This window comes from Pezoporus flaviventris, unplaced genomic scaffold (genome assembly GCF_033815535.1).
Source record: "Pezoporus flaviventris isolate CSIRO_AGI_PZ_B2104156 unplaced genomic scaffold, CSIRO_AGI_Pfla_v1 ptg000007l, whole genome shotgun sequence".
Taxonomy (NCBI): Eukaryota; Metazoa; Chordata; class Aves; order Psittaciformes; family Psittacidae; genus Pezoporus; species Pezoporus flaviventris.
In genome coordinates, this window is record NW_026892555.1 from 31,341,169 (window position 1) to 31,363,795 (window position 22,627).

Consider the following 22,627-nt stretch of genomic DNA (forward strand, 5'->3'; position numbering starts at 1 on the left):
TGAATAAACACATTTATAGAAGATTTAGAGGGGTAGCTAATGGTGAAGTGGAAGCCTGATGACAGTGAGTCAAAAAGGAAGTTAAGGGGTCATCTCATGGCTCTCTAGAGCTTCCTGAGGAGGAGAAGTGGAGAGATAGGGAGATGCTGATTTCTTCTCCCTGGGATCACTGGTAGGATGCATGGGAATGGTTCAAAGGTGTGCCAGGAGAGGTTTAGACTGGTCAATAGGAAACATTTCTTCACTGAGAGAGTGGTCACACACCAGAACTGGCTTCCTATGGAGGTGGTCAGTGCCCCAAGCCTGCTGATGTTTAAGAGGCATTTGGACAGTGCCCTTAATAACAGGCTTTAACTTGGTCAGCCCTGAAGTGATCAGAAGTTGGACTAGTTGAAAGTTTTAAGTCCCTTCCAACAAAAACAGACTGCTCTGCTCTGCTGTGTTCTGTTCTATTCTATTCAGTCAGAACATAGTATGCCAGGTACAGGACATAGAAGGTAAAGACTGAGAACTCAGAGTAGTTATATTCCTTTATCTAGCTGTTCCAGGAGGCTGTCTGCAGTATATTGCAGCACATGTGGACATCAAATGTTATATAGATTTAAAAACTTGGTTTATACATACATATGTATGTGTATATATGCACACACAGGAATTTATTGTCAGTGTTTTTCTGACAGCTGGATTTTCCTCCTGAATTGTCATTGAGTATACCTACAAAAATGGATTTGACAGGGGGAAACTCTTCCTTCTACATACTGGGTCCTAGTAATTCTTGACATTGTATTGTCCATGTGCAGATTCCCTCCATAAGATAGTTGCAAATCTGCATTTTTCCACTTCAATCCATTCCTGTGCTTGCTTTGTGTCCAGATTAACAGTAAATTTGCTAACCCTATCTGGCTTTAGCAGGCACTATTGGAAAATTGTGCATTTTCATGAAGAGGAAGGATAAAAAATAGGATACTTCTGCTTTTTATGTAGCAACAGATAAGCCAGACTGTTAAGTATTTGACTCGCTATTAGGTAGACTTTACTGTTTAGTATTTCTATTTTAGCTTAATATTCTTCAATTCGTTTTATTCTTGAAAACTTACAATAGCCATGAAGCATAGCCAGTTTAGATGGCTTAAAGGATTTTTGTAGCATAGTTTTATGGTGGGTTTTGCTGAGTTACAGTTAAATGACTGGAGTCACTTGTTAATTATTTGCTTAAATCAGGTAACTCATTATTTTCTGATATACACAGGAAATTAATCAGAGACTTGTTCTGCAGAACAGAATGAAATGAGAAGAAAAGAGGAAGGAGTTCAGGTATAAGATAAAGCCAAACCATCATGATATTGATAAGCAAGACTAAAAACTCTTGTTCAGTCATCCCCAGGTGATTAGTAATTTCTTAAGAAGCCTTCTTGGCAGGTTTTTATACAAACTTGCTCATAAACAATGTTTTATATTACCAGTTAGATAAATTTTATTTACAAATTATCCACATTTATCTTGGAAATATTGCATAATGAGTTGGTTTTTTTTTTCCACAGGTAAACACCATTGCCTTTCTCATACACAATAAAAGAGTTCAAAAAAAGGTTAACCAGCATAAAGGTAAGGTTTGTTTGGTGCTTTTTTTTTCAGTTTGCCTAGAATCTTTTGTTTGTGTGTGATGAATTAATTGCAGCAAGTCTTCAAATTTCTATATTCTATCCTCTTCTGAATTATATTTCTACATACTGTTTCAAAACAAACTCAGTACATTTCTGCCTGTGCTAGTGACTATATAACTCATGGTCCTATGAAAAAGACTAATTAAATAACTAGGCAGAGAATTCCCATTATTTTCAGTTACTCTGTCTAAAATTAAAAATTTTAACTAGAGTCTAAACTGACTCATCACATTCCTGCAGAAAGAATGTTGTGTCAACACACCTGACTTGACTCTTCCAAGGCACTAGCATGATTATGCTTAGCTTGGCAACTTCTCTCAATTTTATTCTTATGAAAATCAGTTAATGGGAAGTTCAGAGCATGTTTATGAGTTTAAACAGAAATTATAACAAAAGGACAGAAATTTAAAAATATTACCCTCATGAAGGAACAATACAAAATTATTAAAATATTCTGTATCAATGATATTTTGTAACAGCTCAAAGTATCAAAATTATTCAATTTTATGCATCAAATAAATATGAAGGGTTTTTTTAAAACAAATTAACTTCTGGGGAGGCATGCATTTAAAATACCCTGAATTTTAAAGGGATGCTTTCTGGTTTGAGAACAATAACATATTATGGGATTTAGTACTGCTGAAATAATAGTTTGTAAAGTATTTCAAAACCAACAATCCAAAGCTTCTAAAATATCCTAAATTGGGCCAAAGAAACCATTCCACTATGTCATAAACCAAGAAATTTCGTATTAAAATTGTATTTTCCTTAAGAGAACAACATCGTTCTTGGTTTCAACAAACATGAAACAACAACCATATCTCATTGCAAAATACAAACAGGGCTGTCCTGAGAATAGTGGAGGACCTGGACACTTGATGCCTTTATGGAAAGAGGCATCTGCATTGTACGTCTTATAAATTCAGATCCCAGAGCACATAAAACAGAATCTTCTAGAAGAGCTTAAGTCTGTTCTTTCTTGTGGACATAGAGATCCACTCTGCAGTTGGACAGTGTTTCTCTTTTTATTTTAACACATCAGGTGTGTTCCCAGGTAGGAACAGAACATTAGCTGTGACCTCCAAGAAATACAGACATATCTGCTCCAAACACATTTTTAACAGTGATTTTAATAGGCTTAAGATCAGTAAAAGTCCCTTTTAAAAGCTGATGATAAATATTAGAAAAATAAGGTGGGCTGCATCTCTCTGGTTAATAAAGCCAGAGCACTGATCAAGCTGAGCAGGAAAAAATGCATTGGCATGGAAACTATGAAAGAAGCGGTCCTGTGAAGTTGTGCTTAGCTTCAATCTTAAAAGTGGATAAGAGGAAACTTTGAGAAATGGACATAGGTGCAGTTACAGGATTATAGAATCATAGAATAGATAGAGTTGGAAAGGACCTTAAGATCATCTAGTTCCAACCCCCCTGCCATGGGCAGGGACACCTCACACTAAACCATGCCACCCAAGGCTCTGTCCAGCCAGGCCTTGAACACTGCCAGGGATGGAGTATTCACAGCTTCCTTGGGAAACCCATTCCAGTGCCTCACCACCCTCACAGCAAAGAAACTCTTCCTTATGTATGATCTAAACATCCCCTGTTTAAGTTTTAACCCATTATCCCTTGTCCTGTCACTACAGTCCCTAATGCAGAGTTCCTCCCCAGCATCCCTATAGGCCCCCTTCAGATACAGGAGGCTGCTATGAGGTCTCCACACAGCCTTCTCTTCTCCAGGCTGAACAGCCCCAACTTTCTCAGCCTGTCTTCATATGGGAGGTGCTCCAGTCCCCTGATCATCCTCATGGCCCCCCTCTGGACTTATTCCAACGTTCCACGTCCTTTTAATGTTGAGGACACCACAACTGCATACAATACTCCAGGTGAGGTCTCACAAGAGCAGAGTAGAGGGGCAGGATCACCTCCTTCGACCTGCTGGTCACGCTCCTTTTGATGCAGCCCAGGATATGGTTGGCTTTCTGGGCTCAAAGCGTGCACTGCTGGCTCATGTTCATTTTCTCATCAACCAACACCCCCAAGTCCTTCTCCTCAGGGCTACTCTGAATCTCTTCTCTGCCAATCTCGTAGCTGTTCCTGGGATTGCTCCAACCCGGGTGTAAGACCTAGCACTTGTCATGGTTAAACTTCATGAGATTGGCATCAGCCCACCTCACAAGCGTGTCAAGGTCCCTCTGGATGGCATTCCTTCCCTCCAGTGTATCAACCGAACCACACAGCTTGGTGTCATCGGCAAACTTGCTGAGGGCACACTCAATCCCACTGTCCATGTCACTGACAAAGATGTCAAAGACCAGTCCCAACACTGATCCCTGAGGGACACCAATCATTACTGTTTTCCAACTGGACATTGAGCAACTGACCACAACCACAATAAAAATTATCAAGATACAATCTGAAAAGTTATATGTAGCTGCAATAATGTAGGTTAAATAGTCATGTCTACCTTAAATATCATACGTAACAGCTGTGTCTGAGTGGGTCTTACGGGCATCAGCAATGCCCATGTGTATTTCTTGGTTTTAATTTGTTCATGTAAGTAGGCTCCATCATTTTATCAGAAAACTTTGCATTCAGAAACATTATCTCCATATCTGTGACAGAGAGACAAACTATATTCCCCTTTTTATGAACAGAGAACCAAGGCAAAGGACAAATAGTGTTTATGACACCTGAGTCCACATGTCCACAATATAGTCATCTGCATGCAAATTAGATATCTTACTTCTTTTGTATACGATGATCAGAAACAGGTACATTTAAACATTTTCATCATACCTATCTTTAACAGTAGGTTGAATTGAATCACCTCTCAGAGCATCCACTTCTTCCCACTGGTTGACTAACCAAAGTGCTCACACAAGCGCACAACCACCTAGTTAGGTGGAGTGAACCTACACAAAGGACTCCCCAAAATCTGAGAAGAGAGCTGAAGGTAGAGACTCACCTCCTGTACTTTTCACCTTAGCACTTTCTCAAAATTGAAAATATATCATATAGCCCACCTGTTACAGATTCTGAATGCCAGAAGAAAAACATCCTTTATCATATTTTAAAACAAATTCAAAATATTGTTATATTCCTAGTTCACATAATGAATGTTTGTTCCAACCTAAAATATGTTTCAGAGGGCCTGAGCTTCAGGAAGGGAGTCAGCCAAATTAATAATAGCCATGTGTACAATCATAAAATGATGAACACTATTCTAAATGAGGATTAACAAAATCAGGCCCAGGTACTTCTGTGTTTTATAAAAAATGAGATATATGTAGTATAATCCAAAACCAAGTTAGGTGAAGATCATTTCTCATAACAGAGAACAACAAAGCAAATATTAAGCTACCTTGTCTAAATGTGGGACAGCTGTACTGCATGGTGCTGCCTGCAGTTCTGGTTTGTGAATGTGTACCCAAGAAAAAGGAGAAGGAAAATAATAATGCAAAAAAATATTATTGTCGTTGCTTTTGTGAGACCTCACCTGCTCTTGTGAGACCTCACATGGAGTATTGTGTACAGTTCTGGTATCCTCAACATTAAAAGGACATGGAACTGTTGGAACAAGTCCAGAGGAGGGCCATGAGGATGATCAGGGAACTGGAGCACCTCCCATATGAAGATAGGCTGAGAAAGCTGAGGCTGTTCAGCCTGGAGAAGAGAAGGTTGTGTGGAGACCTCATAGCAGCCTTCCAGTATCTGAAGGGGGCCTATAGGGATGCTGGGGAGGGACTATTCATTAGGGACTTTAGTGATAGGACAAAGGGTTAACAGGTTAAAACTTAAACAGGGGAAGTTTAGATTGGATATGAGGAGGGAATTCTTTGCTGTGATGGTGGTGAGGCACTGGAATGGGTTGCCCAGGGAGGTTGTGAATGGTCCATCCCTGGCAGTGTTCAAGACCAGGTTGGACGAGGCCTTGGGTGACATGGTTTAGTGTGAGGTGTCCCTGCCCATGGCAGGGGAGTTGGAACTAGATGATCTTAAGGTCCTTTCCAACCCCAATGATTCTATGATTCTATGATTCTGTTATTTCCTGAAGGGGATCTGAATATAAAATTCAGTCAAGAACGAAAAGATACAGAAGTGAAGTTAAAGCCTGGGCGTTTGTATGTCACCCAATAGTCAGTTTTAAAAGTCCAAACAGAGGAGCTATATGAAATACCGCTATTGACATGAAGAATCCTGAATGCATTCTTAATGCTTAATTTCAAAGACCTTAGAAGATCACTGAGTTCAACTTTCTCCTCAATCAGGTCAGTCCAGGTTGCTAAGGGCTTTATCCAGCCATATCTGGAACTACTTTGAAGGATGAAGACAGCCCAATCTCTTTGGGCACCCTGTTCCTCTCCTGGACATGGTATCCCTTGCTTCTCAGAGGGGGCATTTTTCTCCTTACCCACAGTCTGAAATTCTCCTGTGTGAAATTACATCTATAGTCTCTTGTCCTTCCACCTGCGCCACAGTGAAAAGCCTGGCTTCATCTTTTCACAAACCACCTTTAGGCAGCAGAGGCTGTTGTGAGACCTCTTCCCCAAAGGCATCTCATCTCCAGGCTGAAATTGGGCAGGTGTTCAAGGCCCTGACCATCTTGATGGCCCTCCTTCGGACTTCCTCCATTTTATCCATGCCTATCTTTGAAGAAAGAAGAGGACACAAGGGAAGGGAAGGGGCAAAACTGGATTCACCATTTTAGATGACATCTAACAACTGTTGAGTAAAACGGAGTAATCACTTCTCTCGATCCTGCTAATACAGCCCAGGATGCTGTTGGTCCTCTGGTTTCAGGATACACTACTGGCTCATGCTCTGCACTCTGTCTACCAAGACCCTTTGGTTCTTCTCAGCAGAGCTTCCCTGCATTCAGCTCCCTAATTCTTCCCCCAGTACAGGATTGTTCCACAACTGTCCCCCAGTTTTTCACTTAACTGAATTTTTATTCTTTCAGAAACACAATACCTTTCTATTGTGGCTAAATAACTATGGCATTCCCTATTTTTTATTTTTTTTTTTTAGATAGATACATAAATTACCATAAGGGACTTAGTTTGAAAAGACTCACCTAGCTGTCTCAAAGAGTTTTCATTAAAATACTGCCATGTAGGTTCACTTAGCCAAAATAAGAAGTCAGACAGTCTCTTCCACCAGTATTTCTGGACACATTTCATAGAGCCAGCAAAACTCATCTACACCTCCTGCTGTCATTCATCTGACAGTGAATGGCATTTCTTCTTCCATCTGCACGAGGCGGGGATTTAAAAGCTGACATTATGGCTGGAATTAAGGAGTATTAATGGCTTGCCAGCCATGTTCAGGGCATGAGAATTTAGATCTTATGGAAGAAGACTAAAAGGAGCTGTTTTGCCCATCTGAGGGATGCAAAAAGTGAGAGGGAGTTTATTTCACAAATAAACCATGCATGGTCAACATCATAGAGGGGCTGGAATTATTTAGATGATAAAACAATGCTGCCATAACAACAAAGGCATAAATTTGAAACTGGCAAGTAGAAAGCTTCTAAACATGGCAGGGTTACAGCACTGTAACAAACTTCTATTTAGGTAGTATTGATGAGGAACCTAACCAGACACTGAGAGGAATTTATGAAAGGGCTGGTGACATCAGTCAAACTGATGACTCAGGAGATCTTTTCTAGTCTTATGTTGCCGAATATTTACATCATTAAGATTTGTTTTAAAAGTGGTCAGTGAACTATATCAAGTGTGTTTTTCTAATTATGAATTAAACAAATATAAATGACAGCAAGTTAACCTTAGTGTGATAAGCAATTAACAGAATTATGCTGTCACTGCAGCTGATACATAATTAACAACTGCTGCAAACGATGTTATCCATCTAATTTGCCCAGATTGGAGTAGCATTATCCTTAGGCATGTTTAGCAAGTTCTGCAATTATGTGCACTTGAGTGAAGTGCTCTTTCCTAATGTGTTCAAATTCACAAAGCTGTTATTAGAATTGCAAATAAGATATACATCAGCATCATTTCCTCTGCCAATCATTTTCTCTTCTTTGGAACTATCCTTGACAGAAAATTAAATTGTAACAATTCCAAAGGATGTTTGCACAAACTATGCAAAGTGGTGTTATATAATTAAAAAGGGAAAATGTGCAAAAACCATCCTGATGAACCAAGCAGGACTGAATTCAAAATGCACACGTTGCTGCTGAGTGGGAAGGAACAAGAATCATGGAGTTCACTGGGGTACAGAAGGAAACATTCACAATAGAACTTACTTAAGAAAGTGGAAAAGGGAAAAATATTTTTTGAAGTGCTGTATATTTAAGGCCCAGAACAGAAGAATACCTAATCACTCAAATTCTAATGAAATCAGTAGAAAAAATCATCCCCTTTCAAGACTGGGTCTTCAAGGTCAATACATGTTGGAGCTGCAAATCCTCAATTAGCTCTTTAAAGCATTAAAAAAAGAAAAAAGAAAAAAGAAAAAAAAAACCAAACAAACAAACCAACCCAAAACAAAAAATAGTGTTTTCTGTTCACCTTTCCCAGAAGGATACTGGAAAATCTGAACAACTGGAGAAAGTCATAAGATATGGTGAGGGAGCAATTGTCCCACGAGGAGCACACACAGACTTGGGTGAATAACATAATTATACCATTTAACAAAAAACTTTGGTGTGTGCATAGCTTGCAGAAACCAAGCACAAATTTCTCCAGTTTCTGAGGTATTTATGTGGTTTTCAGGAGCTCATGACCTTTCCATCAGTTGCATCTCCAAATGTTCATCTTTTTCTGAGAGTTGCATGTGGAAATAGGACAGCTAGCAAGAAAGGAGGTTGGTGAAGCATGCAGCAAAACTTTACTTACATTCAAAAAAAAACACAACACTGTATAGAATCTTCAGTTCTCCATACACAGGCGAGGGAAGGGTGATTTCCTAGACTGTTTTTCCATCCTCTAGGTAATACCTGCAGCCAATAAGAGTAAAATAAATGGAATGCAAACCAACTATACTCCTAAAGAAAATTCTTATTTGGATTATAAGAGCTGAGAACACAGTGCTTTCACTCAAGGTACAAAGGCAATTCTGAAGATTAAAGAAACTTTGAGAAAACACTTAAGTCATCAGACAATGTTGATGCCAGATTTTCTTCCACTTGTAGAATTAAAAAGCATAGAATTTATACAATGTCTTAAAATACTATCTGGAAGGATTACATATAGGGAATAAGAGACAAAATGGTTTTTAAGAGTGTAGAAGTGTTGACATAGAAGCATATGAATAAAAGATTCCCAGCTCTTTGGATGACTCTAATGTTTAGGTTCTGGGTAAACTGCATAGTAAACCAGGTTTTGTAGTAGAAAAGCCTGAAAGAGAAATTTAATTTGACTATGTGGAGAGGGTTTCATGAAGGATAAAGGCGTAAAGGAAACAAAGGGACATTCTGTAGTAACCTTGAGAACTACTTTACAACTCTTGCAGCCCCATTGACTTTTCTTGGGTAAACTGCACTTTTAAATGCTAAGCTTTAGCTGGGCAGTAACTATATTTCTTTTTTTACTTTATGCATATTTATGTCAGAGTTACCTATTAATTCTATAGATACTGCCCTGGTTTTGTCTGGATAGAGTTAATTTTCTTCCTAGGTGAGAGGCTGAATGGTACATGGTTGCCAGCTGGGTTTAAACCACAACAATTCTTGTGTATGTGTCCTCTGTACATTTATAAGTAATTACTGAATCAAACAAAATATACACTGGTCACTCATAAAATTCTGAAATTTTTTTTTTCTGCATCCCAAATGTAACTTCATGCTGTTAAGATCCAAAAAAAAGAGCATGCTATTTTCAGGTTTTCTTATTGAAAAAATACGCATCCACTAGCTTCAACTAAGATAATATTCCTTGCTTTGTTTTTTATTTCACTAGAAACCTTTTGGGTCATACATCGTTCTTTCCCTTGGAAGAAACTGACAACACAGAAAATCATTTCTGGACATCAGAAATGAAACTAACTTTCCTTATTTAGATGCAACAGGACTTTAGTCAAGAACAGAGATTCTTACAGTCTAAATTGTAGGTCTGCTGAGGAACTACATTCTTTATCAATCCTGTGAAACTGCAGTGCATGCAAAATAGAAAGCAGTAAAATTATTAGCCCATCAGTAATTCCTATCCTCAGAAGTGATAGTTACACCAATATACCAGATTGATGCTGGCAATATCAGAAATTAGAGTGTTTTATTTAATACTTAAATACACATATAATTAATACTTATCTGAATATTTTCACATTTAGACCCTGGTTAAGAAACATACTGTTTGACTAACTGTGAAGGAAAAAGCACTACTTGTAATGACACAGCCTCTCCCACTGGGGCCACTATAAAGACACATAGAAACCATCAGGTGTAGTGAAGTGAGGATGAAGCCTTGAAATGGATCTGTTATTTAGGTCCCTCTGTGCCTCTATCCCTACCCGTGCTTATCTATTCAAGGTAAATTAGTCTCTCCACCATCCATGATGAGAAAAAGTTAGAATCTCTATGGAAAGCACACACTTTTTTATATACCTTTTAGCTCTACATTTTCAGAACTCCCTTACACACCTAATCCTACAGCCATTAGTAAGGCAATAAAATGACATAAAATGAGCAAACAGCAATAAAGCAATCATATCCCAGCATGTTTATTTAGTCGTGGTCCTTAATGACAGAGACCTTCGTACCCACTGATACCTGGAACTGCTACTAATTCTCCTGTTTCAAATCCCTGGTTGTCATTGCTCGCAGACTTCTGGCCAATGTTTTAAAGCCTGCTTCACACAAACTGTGAAGTAAAAAAAAACCCACAGAAAGAAAGATTAACTTTATAAATTCAGTCAAAATCCATTTTCTTTTAGAGCAACATTGAAAGAGTTGAATAAGGGAGGCAGAATGGCGGAAGTGGACAAGTATGAACTTTTGAATCTGACAGCAAATCAGACTTTCCTCTCCTCCTGACAAGCAGTCAAATTTAAGCTGTATGAAGTATATCATATTGTGACCATTTTTATAATAATTACTACATTGATCTGTTCCTTTGAAACAGATCTTTTCAACTGAAAGAGCTATAGTTATTTATTTAGTATTTAAGTAGAGTTTCCTCTGTCTTTACAATTTACATTACTTTCTAAGAAGCTTTAAGAAGCATAGCTCCCATGAGAGGACACTGATAATCTACACTGACTTCTGAATAACACAGAAAGGTGTAATTTGATCCAGTGATTCCTACTGGGGATCGAAAATATGTGGTTGTCCTATGTAAGAATCCATTTTGATTTTGATTTAAAAATGGCCAATAACAATATGCAAAAAAAAAACCAAACAAACTCTAGGGACCAATCACAGCCTACTGATTGGTTACAGTTGCAATCACAGCCAAAATCACAGAATCATAGAATAGTTAGGGCTGGAAAGGACCTTAAGGTCATTTTGTTCCACCCTGACTGCCAGTACACCACATTGCCCAAGGCCCTGTCCAACCTAGCCTTGAATACTGTGAGGGATGGAGCATTTACCACTTCTCTGGGCAACCTGTTCCAGTGCCCCACCACCCTCACAGTAAAGGACTTCCTTATATCTAATCTGAACTTCCCCTGTTTAAATTTAAACCCATTACAGTTTGTCTTATCACTACAGTCCCTGAGGAAGAGTCCCTCTCAGCATCCTTGTAGACCCCCTTCAGGCATTGGAAACGTTTTTCAAATAATATGCTCTAAGTAGAAAAGTTGGTCAAAAACTACTACAAGGGAAAATTTCCTCTTTTCATTTGAATTTTCAAGTGTCAAACAGTATGCTATTGTGTAAATATATTAAGTTACTTCCAGTTCAGATATTTCTACTTACACCCTTTGACCATTCCTGGTTGATTGTTTGGATTTTTTCCTATTTGTGAAGAATAACCCATTTTACTATTTTTAGGGTTGCCTCTTTATGTCATTTAAAATGCCTGCAGAGTTACTTTACTTCCACCCCACCATGTGCTGCCTATATTCCAGTTTTTCTTTCCCAACATTTTTCTCTCCTTCCCCTGTCCCACTTACTCCTTTTCAGCTAATCTTTTCTCTCCTTGAATTTTTTTTAGTTTAATTAATTACCTAAGTACAAAAATAACTGTAAAAGAATTTTTATATATATACATATATATATATATATATATCATGAAGACCCTACTGAAATTAGAGAAATTCCTTAATGGAAACATTTTGTAGTATAAAAAAAAATGCATCTGAACCTGGAAGAGGACATTGTTGGATTTCTTATTACATTCACTAAAATGTTAGCAGATTTTCTTCTTTGAAACCTTCATAAGAGATGCTCATAAAATGCCCATGAGTACAGTTACACATTTCCTGTGACAATTTGAATGTGACTGGTCTTTGAATCACTTTTTAATCTGAAAAAAAAAAAATCTGGATATATTTTCTATTTTTTATTCTTTCCTGGGTTCATTGTTTTGATTTTGGGGAGAGGGGGGGAGGGGGGAGGGAGGAGGTAAACTACATTTCCCCTGCTGTATGATACCTCTGTTGTATTACTCGATCGTCTTTTGCTCTCTCCATATTCTCTAGACTTTTCCAGAGATACTCTCATTAGCCTTTTGTCAGAGATATATTTTTTTACTACAGATTTCAGCAGTTCCTCTTTTTTTTGCTTTGGGAACCTGTTCTCTTTTGAGAAACAAAATGCACAAATGGGAAAGCCCAGTCATAAACTACCAACTGCTCAGAATAAACAAATTACATGACCAAAACAACATGTGATATATTTCATTAATATTGTATGCAAAACATACAACAGGTTGTGTTTGCACAAGCAAAGAAATGTACACAATAAACAGAAAAAGCATATAGCTTGGCAACATTCTTCAAATAGCATGCTCTGATTAGAAAAGTTGGTCAAAAACTTCTCTGAGGGAAAAATTCCCCTTTTCATTTGAATTTTCAAGTGCCCAAACACTGTGCTATTGTGCAAAAAAATGGCTTGCTGAAATAAAAACACAATAAAAAAGAGCTATGTGTTGAATTATTTCATTGAGCTAGGAACCAAAGTAAAGCACTGTGATAAATCACATCATTTTGCTTAAAAGCAGGGGAGAACAAAACATGCACAGATAGAGAAAGAAAAAAAAAGAAGAAAATAATGGCAGAAAACCAAAACAAACCCGTGCCCCTTTCAAGATGATTGAATTTTGTTTAATCCATATTTTACGCTCTGCTACATAATTTTACACTCTTGACAAACTGTCAGGCAATTGGAAGAGGGTAGGAAAAACATATGCAGCTTTTTGTCAACTTTATGCCTCCCTAAATTTAGAAGACTTTTCTGAATAAAGAAACTAAAAATAAATCAGGAAACAGTGTCAATAATGGGGTCTGAATTATCCAGCAATAAAAACCATGAAAACATTTTTAATATATTTACATAGAACTTTCATCAAATAAATAGTGGCAATGAGACTTGACTAGCAATGAAAAAAAAGAAGTGATTTGTAGCTGACTTATACAGATGACCTTTTAAAAAAAATTACACTGCCTATATATACTGTGGCTTGTTTACTTACATGTTTAAAATACTGTAAAAACTCACAGTTAAAATGTGGCCGACGTACTTTAGGTAATCTTAATCGCAAAAGTTGGCACTGAAGTCTTGGGTAAGCAAATATATTTGCATTAATAGTTACAAATTTAGTTTCCATAATGAAAATAGATGCCAACAAAATATACACAAAACTGAATGTCAACAGATTTATATTGCAATTTTATTTTCATCACATATATATGTTTTTTGTTCATACAGAGAGAAAAAAAGCCAAGTTTATGATGTTTGGCTTAGGGACAAATTTATGAAAGAGTCATAGAATCATAAAATAGGATTGGAAAGGACTCTATTGCGTGTTTAAATGCAATGCCAGTTATCTTTAAGGAAATGTGCTTATAAGTTAAAAATTTGAAAAACTTATAAAAATCTGTTATATAGAGATATAACTCTATATATATCTCTCTATATATCTCTATATATATCTATATATATCTCTATATATATCTCTATATATATCTCTCTATATATCTCTCTCTATATATATATATAACTCTCTCTCTATATATATAACTCTATATCTGTTATATAGAGATATAACAGATTTAAATCTGGATTTTCAAGGAAGAAAACTTTCAGAATTGTGTAAACATTCCCCATACTAATTCACTGGTCATTAGAATAACACCATCAGAAAGACCTGACAATAATGATAACTACTAGGCTAAGTAAAAAATTTGGTTAATATGTACAAATTTTCTGAAGAAGCATTCACAAAATAATGGCAGTGAAAAATAAAAAAAAAAGGAGGGAGAAAGCTAGTTCTCAAATCAAGAAAAATTTTCATTAATCCAATCATGAAAAATCCAATTCAGCAAAGTTAAAAAAAAGTCCTTTAAAACTTTTGCAAATTGTTTTTTTCTAACTACCTTTAACAATAGTTAGATGCAACACTGAACCCAGATTCATATTTACATCCATTTCTGTCAATTCTTGACCTCTTCTCTACAAAAGAATATATTAAGTCTAGAGTTGCAGCACAGTGCAGTCCACCAGCCTAGCTAACAAGATTAATCTTTTTTCTCTTTGGGAACTTGTTACTACTGAGGAGCAGAATGATCAGCCAGCTTTTTTACAACCCCTGGATGAGATTGATCATGTTTCACCTTACAAGTCACTCAAGTCCCTGAAATTTTTCATTTTGTAACCCCTTCATGTTAGTCCTTATGCTCCTTATCCTTTTCAGTCTTATTCGGCTTTTGTTTTCCTATGTCAATGAACATAGACTTTTACACTCACTTTGACAAGTCCATTGGTAAAACCACTGATTGTAAGAGGTAGGTAAAAGTAAATGGCATTAATTCTACCAGAAGTGCTAGTAGATAGGTGCTGTATCAAGCCACTGTTCTTGATTTTCCAACATATCTGCATTAAGCTAAACAAATATGATCACACAATAAACTTCCAATATTTAACTGAATGTAGTCATAAAGTATACAACTCAGTAACCAAATCCACACACAAAACATGCAAATTATTGCAAAGCAGCACTACATCTGAAACAATAGCAACATGCTGTATCTCGTAGACAGTACTAAGGGACAAAGTACACGATCCCTTTCAATCTCAAAAAAAGTTGTGTCATTTGGGATATTTGGCTCAAACAAGCCTGTGGAGAAAGCTATGTAAAACTCTTAGTAAAACATAGAAATAGAAAAACAAATTTTTTTTTTGCAAGAAATTGCAAAAAAAGCAAACTTCTAGAAACAGAAGTAAATCTAGAAATAGAAGCTCATATGAGTCTGAGGGTGATCTTCAAATGAAAGCTTGATGGCAAGTCCAACAACAGATAGTTAAATTTTACTAAGATCATTAAAAGAAATTGTGCAGCTGTTTTATGCCATAAAAGGGAAACTTTGCAATTGTTTACGCCACAAAAATATTTCTTCATACGTTATGGGCTGCTATTGATTTTAGTTGAAACAGTCCATTAATTGTTGGAAGACATGGCATAGAAAATACTGTAAAAAGCAGTAGCTAGTCTTCAGAAAACTGACTAAAATTATGAGATGAGAGGAGATTAGATGAGAGAAGATTAGATGAGAAGAGACAAATAGAAACAAGGAGAAACAGTGAGAAATACTAGCCTAACTATATTCTTTAATAGAGAACACTCTGTCTACACCAGTTCCAAACACTGAAGGTGGTGAGCAAAAGGATCTTAGACCTGGGTAGAACTCAACAACTCATATTCTCAACAAAGTATCTGTGGGCAACCTGAAACCATAAACCAACAGAAGATCAAGTATCCCCATAAAAAGAGGTTGCAGAGATTTGTCAAAGTATTGGGGCACCTTAAGATGTAAATACGCACTCTAAGAGAACCCATGGCTCTTGATAGTATCTGGCCTCACCCTGTTTGAAACCAGCACACTGAAAAGTGTGATTCTCAACTGAAAGAGTAAAAAAAGGGAAGGATTGGTATTCAGAAGAGGCTGAATTCAGAATTGCTGGTATTCAGAAGAGGCTGAATAAGAGCAGGTATTTGTACAGTGACTTTTCCAAAGAGGATTCTCTCTTACATTTACAAGTACATGCATGCAGCCACAATATTCACTGTACCACCCTTCTCAAGAGGAAAGAGAACCAGCAATCACAACTATTTACGTTGGTTTTGATCACCCTTTTCTTTTTACTGGCAGAGAGGATAATGAGTTTACGGACTCCCCGTAGGATAACGTAGGCTGTATTTCACTAAACATCTACTTCCATCTTTTGATGCATGAACCCCTTTGAAAATCTGACCTCAGCCCTAAGTATTCCCTACAGAAGTATAATGATAAGACTTTGTATTGGCTAGACTTTTTTTTTTTTAGTTCATCGGTTTGCAATTCATTAAATTATTCAGGCAACCATAAATGATAGCAGGCAATTCTTATTGCTCAGTTCCAGGTGAAAATGAAATCCGCTTTACGAAAGAAAAGTCTTGGAAAGTACAAATATCAACTGAATAAACTTAAATTTTATTTTTTTTTTAGAACTCATCTCCTAAATAAAGAGCCCAAGTTTCTTTTTTTTTCTTCATTAATATGAATTTCATGGGCACTCTATGCAGCTAAGAAGTCTAAAATAAATACATAAATTTTAATTTAAACACCTTTAAATTAACTGAAATAACTGAAATTATTTTAAACATTTACAATTATTAACAAAACCCATTTTCCACCAAAATTGGTTTCCATGTATCTGAACTGCATGTAACTGGACTATCAGCCACATTCTACTATACTAAGACAACACAGCCAGTAGCAATTGAGAAAACACATTATACATAGCACTTAGTTTGTCATGAAATTCTAGATAAGTTAATGATAGATAATGGCTTACAATTCATGTGTGACTTATTTTAGCAAATCTCACTGATACAGCAATTCAAGCGCACTGCATCAAGCGAACTGCACTAAGTGTAATCAAATGGGCTTGCAGAAAAATCATCAGAAATTACAAAACACTTAATAAAAAAGAAAGTGACGTGCTTAGAAGTCTGATGAACTCATTGTTCAACTATTTTAACACACCTGTTTTATTAAGATTTATGCTGTAGAGTTTGTGGAGAAAAGAACTCAAGTGTCAGTGTTTGTTATTACCCTGCTCCTTACCCAAAGCTATTGAAACTGCTACAAGGAACCTTTCCAGTATCCCTGAGATGTCTGCCATCTTGAGTGACATTAAAATGATGTGTAAAAGGCATCGATGGAATGCCTCTTCCAACTTTTTAAGTGGGTTTCCAGGTCCACATCCACATCTCAGATGCATCCTTAGATACCTAAGACGCAGATGCACACTAGAGTTGCCCTGTGGCAGCAGGTCTGCAGCAACAACAAATTTCGCAGCCTCATGAATCAAACTTTTTCAAGAAGCCCTGATGAAGACATGGAACAACAGAAGTCTGAGAAATATCTGTTTATCTGGACGAGTCTATGTGTGACTTCGTTAGTAATTTCCTTTCATTATGAAAGCTAACTTTAAACCTAATCCTAGCCCTACCCTTTCCCTTCTATCAAACAATCATTAATCCAGGAAAAAATCCCTCCATCTTAAACCTTGATAGCTTTGCTTCTTTAAAAGCATTTTTGAGGAAATTTGCCCAAGTATTTTTGGAAAATTAATGATACTTTGATATCTTGTTAATTTAGATGTTAATGTCTAAAATCACAAGCAGAAAGCATTTCAAATCTCCTGAGCCTGCAATACATCTTTGCTACATATTTTATTGGGATGAGGTCTGGAAGGGTACCCCTTGCTTCCCTCTCACTAGCCTTCCTGGCAGGAGAAGAGCTTTGGCATATGCTTGCTCTTTCAAGACAGGACAATCACAGACCAGGACAAAGGGAGCACACAACACCAGGAGGCCCACTGAGGCACACCCATGCCAATAACATATCCTTCGCCTATACCTAGTGATTCCTTGGAAAAAACTGCAAGCTTATTGTTGTGTGCATTCTCACAGCAAAAAATGCTTTCTATTAGACATTTAAAATTGTTTGGTTTATTTTTCATCAAGCTCACCCTGTATTACCACAGATGCAGCCCTTTTTAGGAAAAAAAAAAAAAAAAAAGATAAAAAAAATTGCATGGCATTTACCATTTTCCGTGAGATTCTGGTCCTGCGATACAGGAGTGCAGCGTGACAAAACAACAAAAGCCTAGCAAGATATATTAGTAAATATGAATAATTCTGTAACATGATAATTGAAATAACAGTATCTTCAGATACCTTCCTACTTGGGATCATCATGAAACTCCTGATTTACCAGTATTATGTGCAAGAACCTAGTGCAGAAAAGCTGAACATATGAGACAGAAAACACTTAAGGTAGAGCAAGAAGAGTCCTGTTTCCCACCTTCTGCTGTCCTGTAGATGGCCTTCACACTACCATAGGAAACAACCTCACTGTTGATCACCCCAAACACAGCCCAGACACCTTAGGCTCTAGACAGCAGCTCTCACTCTGCAGCTGCTGCCAAACTGACCAGTGATAATGGACTCACCTAAAACAAAAAAAAAATCACTCTGTGATCAAAAAAAACCAGGTCACAAATAACAGTGGCTGGAGCACAGTCAACAAAAACACAGCATGTCTGCATTCGTTTGTGGTGGAAGATCCATTTTCTTATATAGTGCATATGATTTAATTTGTGCGGTTTGAGACGGTTTGGGAAGCACTGAACCAACCTGAAGTAAAAATACACATGCAAAAACCTAAACCGGTATTAGGGAACTTGAAACACCTTTTCCTATAAAAAATATAAATAAAAATTCAGGAAAATATAATGAGGCAGAAAAGATATTAGAATAAGATCTGTCTTAAGAGATCAGGTGAAACTAGCCTAATTCCACAATAAAATATAGCCCGAAGCATAAATTTTCCATTATTTAGTTTTCTCAGCTATTTTTATTCACCTAACAGCAATACAAATCTGTGTAACTGTGTAGCTACAGAGATCTCTAGTGTAATCTAAGTATATGCTTTTAATTAATAAACAGCAAACATAATAATTGTCTAAAGCTGAATTATTGGTTTTACATGATATTACCTGTCCATTCTCTTCTACAAAAGTACACAGGAACAAGATGAATTTCTTTGCTCTTCTGCTCCTGTTTCCAGAAATCTAAAGATTCAGAGCTTTTTAGACTCACCTTTTGTAAATTACATGGAGTTTGATATTATGTAGTTAATTCACATGCATAAAGACGGACCTTCCATAGACATGCCATCTTTGGTAGCAATGACCACTCCTCAATAGGAAAAATGTACTTTATCTAGATAAAGAGACTAAAACAATTCAAATTACCTTATTAGCAACAGGCCCAGTAAGTGTGCATCAAAATCTAACACCAACATACTATTTCTTCCAAGACAAAACATTACATTCACCAAAGTAAATTATCTGTAAGAGTACGTGTAACAGTGCCCTCTGGTGAGTATGTGCCCAAGCAAGATGCTTTCGTTATAAGGGTAAAGAGAGATTTTTGTGGTGGATAAATAATTTGGATAATTTTGCAAGCTGAATTAAGGTATAACTTTTCAAACCAGTACTAAAGTAGTTAGATGTTTTGAGATTCTAATTACTTATATGCTCATTTTTTTAAACATAAACTGTCTGAAGAAAGAGACAGTAGCCTTGACTAAGTGAAGATTTATGAGTGCTGTGGGCCACATAACTACTTTTATGGTTGAGAATGTAATAGATCCTAAGCAAACACTGATAAGTCCTCTATTCTTCTGAGAAGTACCCACCCACCAAGTGTCCTGACATTGGAAAGTCCCACAGTTTTGATAAGAATATAAGCAAACTAACTGTAGAAAACAATTTCTTAAGTCAGTTGAAAACATTCATCAAATGTTTTGTGGGCAAGGGCTGTGTCTTCCTTCATTATTGGTCAATGATCACTGAATTTTCAATTCCACTGAAATGTGTAAATCCTCCTGAAATACGTAATTATATACACACACTCATAAAATACACTTATATATATATATTTATACATGTATGTACATATAAAATCAGGTTAAAATATTAGAGATACTTGTTACTGAATCAAGAAGTAAAATTCTACTTTCAAAAGGATTGTCAAACAGAACAGAAAGTATGTCATTTAAAAAAAAAAAAAGTAGATATGAAGTTGTGCTGGTATTTGATGTCTGAAAATACTGTTCTGGTCTAGTTCATTACCTGCTATCTGGGATGAAAGCAAGAGTATCTTTACTGGAAATGTGATGCTCCTTCATCAATACCTCCCAGTGATCACATCTGCTCTGTGTCTGAAAGTACCCTGGCCGTTACTTCTAGCCCCTGTAGTACAACCTGAACTGTAGCAGTGCTCTCGTAAAGGCAGGAAGATCTAGGGAAATTACTAGAGCTGTTTGTATCTATGATGTTTGTACTGTGTAAGAATTAGAAAGTGAACTTCATGAAAATATTATCCTAGTCAACCTCTCTATATCTTACAACCACTCTTCTCACGTATATTAAATATGCCTCATCACCATCTTCCTCTGACTGTGGTGACTAATTAACTTCACTGTTTGCAAGGAAGGAACTTGGCAGTCCCAGTTGGTTGTTTAACAAACAACCAGCTGTCCCCAGAAGACTCAAAGGAGTCACTTCTAGCCAAGTTCTTTTGGGCCAGGTATAAACATCAAACAAAAATCTACCTCAGCAGATGGCAGCAAGAAGGAGTGGGCCAACAGAATCTGTACAATGTCATCAGCAAATAAAAAAATCTGAATTTTACATTATTTTGTAATGTTTGGTCAATTTATTATACAGACTGTGATTCCTACATTGGACACTGTCCATCTTGATCATAGCTCATGAGAATTTATGCTTTAGCCTCCTCTAATACATTTACTTAACACCTCTAAACACCCATCTTATCAGCTTTCCCAAAACAGAGGCAACAGTACTTTCAAAGGAGGACAAGCTAATTCATTTTACACACACACAAAACAAATAAAATATAGTGTAGTATGTTGTAAAAAACAACTAATTAAAACAGCTTCAAAAAGTTGAAAGTTCTTCCTCCTTTGCAAATTGTCATGCTGACAAACAAGTAGATTGAGTAAACTCTTTTTCAAAATCTAACCCAGTTTTGCCAGAAAATTTTACAGCGGAATATAAAAACAATTTGATTTATTTTGGCAAATAAAGAAGGAAAGAGGCTGGGCAAGTCAGGTCTCCAGTAGAAACATTAACTTTCCTGATAATACTTTAGCAAGCGCTAAAGATCCTAGAGCAAAGGCTACCTTTTTATTATGGTAGCAAACGGCCTTCAGCCTCATGAGGCCAACAAGAATCACTGTAATATATGAAAAACATAGTAATGGTTCAGATCAGTTTGGGGTCTACTCTGAAGTCTCAGATGTAGGATCAATTAGAATTCAGCAAATTAAATTACTAGCTTTTAAACCTTCCTATCATACCCTTTTGTATAGCTCAATGGATACTTGCGAATTAAGACAGCTGTCAACATAAGACTTTATCCAGCAGCGAAATGGAAGAGTGAAACTATAGTTTAAGATGTCACCATTTGCTTATGCAAGAGAACTAAGAGCTTGGCTGTCACATAATGTTAAGCATTCATCACTGGTGAAGTAATAGGTAGCTGAAATTACTAGGATGAGAATGTGGTTACCAGGTGCCACACTGACCATTTTGGTAGAATGAAAAAAAAACATTATCCAGGGTCGTTGTAAGCCATGATGCATGGGAATCTAGGGCAAGTAACACAGAAATTTCAAAGCAAACAAACAGATATGAAAAAACACATTTCTGCAAGAAAACCTTAGCAAACTGAAAAAAAACTGACAAATTTGTTACAGTTCTTGTAAATTCAAAGAGATTTGACTGTAATGGACATTTGTTTCAGGTAATAAAAACAAGAACAGAATAAAGTTGGAAACAATGTCCTGCTTGGGGGTTCAGCCCAGGCTTGTTCCGCTTTCTACAAAGCTCCACATTCCCTAAGGTGCAGCTCACTCCCTTGTGTGCCACCACAGCTACTGCAGAGCCTTTGTAAAAGAGTTAAAGGCAGTTTTACTGAAATTAACTCTTTATTAATCAAAGACAAAATAATTCTCCCTCTTACAGCCACAGAGAGGAGGGGACAGTTACTTGGAAAGAGGAGAGCCCTGGCACTCCTGGCTTTTTTTAGCTCAAAATAGTGCATCTCTCAGTGCTGTGTGGCATGATTGCATCAAGCCAGCTTTATTCTCCTGTTCACAAAGGGGTACTTCACATGTCTTAGATCAGTCACAACTTGCTCCAGTGATTCTAAAGGAAAAAAAACAAACAAACAAACAAAAAAAAACAAACAAACAAAAAAAAACCACCAACTTATTTTAGATTAAAAAAAAATAAAAATACAATGCCAACTGGCAGAACACACAGATTTCTTTGAGTGCTACTGATTTTCCTGTGCATTCCAATATCTCAATGTGCTCTGAAAGCAATTTTGCATAGTAAATAAAGTAAAAAGAAATCCACATTAATCTATTTATTCTTTCTTTAGCTGCATTAGACGGACAAAAGACAGTTTCCTTTCTTTGGACTGTGGGATCACACCATTACTATCCTTCAACACAAAGTTATGAGAAAACACAGGATGAAGGTCTTTTTTGTTTTTTTTATCAAGTTTTCATATTGTCTACATTTTCCATCTCAACTGGTTTTGTTCAAACTAAATCTAGTTCAAGAATAAAAAAGTTCCCACCTCATTTCCTTGAGAACCTAGTTGTTTTATCTACCTCAACAACTAAGCTACTCTGTCATTTCAATTTTCACATATTTTCTCTGTGTGCATTTGTTCTACGATACAATAAAATCT

The 22,627-nt window shown here is 36.7% G+C and overlaps 1 protein-coding gene and 1 long non-coding RNA gene across 6 annotated transcripts in view; one reads left to right on the forward strand and one right to left on the reverse strand.

Annotated features, from left to right (window-relative positions):
- The window catches only part of HNF4G (hepatocyte nuclear factor 4 gamma), a 62,097-nt gene that overhangs the window by 25,600 nt on the left and 13,870 nt on the right, over positions 1-22,627 (reverse strand). For 2 of the 5 annotated variants that reach the window (XM_061448257.1, XM_061448260.1), the window contains exon 2: positions 8,525-8,625. The exons of 1 other annotated variant lie outside the window; for it this stretch is intronic. The gene's annotated coding sequence lies outside the window, so the exon portion shown is untranslated. Of the gene's footprint in view, positions 1-8,524; positions 9,026-9,723; positions 9,786-22,627 lie in introns of those variants that run through there. 2 more of the 5 variants (XM_061448258.1, XM_061448261.1) reach the window with 2 other exon arrangements.
- Positions 1,231-9,732, forward strand: LOC133266739 (uncharacterized). The gene is made up of 3 exons (XR_009742499.1): positions 1,231-1,384; positions 1,542-1,605; positions 9,587-9,732. It is a non-coding gene; the product is annotated as an uncharacterized LOC133266739 (long non-coding RNA).